Below are 2,087 nucleotides of genomic sequence, written 5' to 3'. Positions count from 1 at the left end.
CTCACTGGAACATCGCAAGGACTGGACATTTTTACTGCATCGTCCTCTCCCGCTGCTGCCGCAGCCCCTCCCCCCACCAGCGCTCCCGCCGCCGCCGCCGCCGCCGCCGCCGTCGCCGCCGCCGCGCCCGCCGCGGCCTCTGGCACGGGTAGCTCATCACAACCCGGCCGGAGGAGATCCACATCAAACCGCTTCAGGGAAGATCTGCTGGGATCGCTGCCACCGCTCCTGCGACGGAGACTGTCCTGCCCACCCGGCGCGGGGCTCCTGTTGCCTGCTCGGAGGCAGGCAGCCATCTTGTTCCTGTCCGGCCCCACCCCCTCTGGGGCGAGCAGATGAGATAGCACCACCTGCTGGCGATTCAAGGTAACAACACCGAAACGGGAGAGACAAGCTTCATAAAGACATAGACTAAACTTCTGAACCGAGGTTATTCTGAACTGTCCTTCACAGCAGATCAGGGGAACTGACCCTAACTGCAAACTAATTTACCAGCTTGAAAAAAAAAAAAAAAAAAAAAACGAGAAATCAGACCTGAAAGGACATTGGACTTAAACGAAATGTCTCAGAGTGTGCTTCATTGATTCTATTAGTTTAATGACTTAATTCTATTCCTACTGTATTGTTCCCTTTTTTCTCTTTTCCCTTTCCTTTTCTTCTCTTTTATTCTGTCTGTGAACCAGGTCTTTGTATAGAGGAACAGCACACTAATAAGATGGTTGGATAGCTGGTATGCTAGCATCACTATATGTTTTATTTTTGTTTGTATGAGAGTTGGTTCGACTGTAGCGGTGGTCTATTGTTTTTATCTGTTTCAGTATAGGCCTCTCTCTCTATTTGTTGGCACACTCGTTTGTTTCCCCTTTACTCCTCTATCTCTCCACTCCCCTTTTCAACCCACTATCTGCTCCATTCTTTCCCCTCTGCTAACCACATTTTATTTCAGGGAGTAAACCTACAGCCCCACTGCCCTGGAAAGATTCCAGGGCAGTGGGAAGTGGGTTCCACATTATCCACACGCCTGTCAGCGAATACCAGGACCTGCAGACAGATTTTGAATCACAGCTCTCCCCTTAAGTACATCTCAAAACTGCAAAAAGGACCACCTCCAACCTACAGTGCAACTTCAGAATTGAACAAAGTAAGAGGACGTACATAAAGAATAGGAGATTGAACAAACAGAAGTAAAACCTAATCCCTTTACCCCTGAATAACAGAATAAAGAAGACGGTGACGTGGAAGGAAGGAAAAAGTAAGGAGGGGGAAAAACCGCACAAATGAAGAAAAACCAAAAGAAGAATATAGGTCTTACACAGACCCCTGGGAGATCAGACAATGAGAAAACAGATTCTGGAACACAGACAATGAAGAGTCCCCAGAATGACTGGCTACATGCAACAAACCCAGACATCAAGACATTAATGGAGAGAATTAAAAAAATGAGGAGAGACAAGAGGAAAATAGGAAGGAGTTGTTGTCAGAAATGATAGCAGTAAAGAATAATGTGATGGAAATGAACAACAGAATAATAAGCATGGAAAGCAGAATCAGACAAGCCGAAGAAAGAATATCAGAGCTGAAGACCAAAACACAGAACTAACCCAAACTGTCAAAAGCATAGAAAAGAAGCTCAAAAAGACAGAACAAAACCTGCAAGAGATGAATGATCACTTCAAGAGACCAAACCTAAGAATAATTGGGCTTCCTGAGGCAGAAAGAGAAACCGAAGCCACACTGGAACAAACATTTCATGAAATCATTCTAGAAAACTTCCCTCATCTCATTAAGGATGAACAAATTCAAACACAAGAGATTCAGAGAACCCCTGCAAGACAACAAACGAGAAGACCAACTCCCAGACACATAATAATTCGCCTAAACAAAGTAACTATGAAAGGAAAAATCCTAAAGGCAGCAAGAGAAAAAGGCCAGACTACCTACCAGGGAAAATCAATTAGAATAGCAGCAGATTTATCAACAGAAACCCTTCAGGCCAGGAGAGCCTGGAGCCCTATCTTCAAAGTTCTAAAAGACAAACAATTTCACCAAGAATAACCTACCCAGCCAAACTAAGCTTCATTGATGAA

This window comes from Carlito syrichta, unplaced genomic scaffold (genome assembly GCF_000164805.1).
Source record: "Carlito syrichta isolate Samal-C Ts95f unplaced genomic scaffold, Tarsius_syrichta-2.0.1 Scaffold309764, whole genome shotgun sequence".
In the NCBI taxonomy this organism is placed as follows: Eukaryota; Metazoa; Chordata; class Mammalia; order Primates; family Tarsiidae; genus Carlito; species Carlito syrichta.
The sequence above is the reverse complement of the archived record's forward strand: the minus strand, read 5'-3'. Positions refer to the sequence as shown.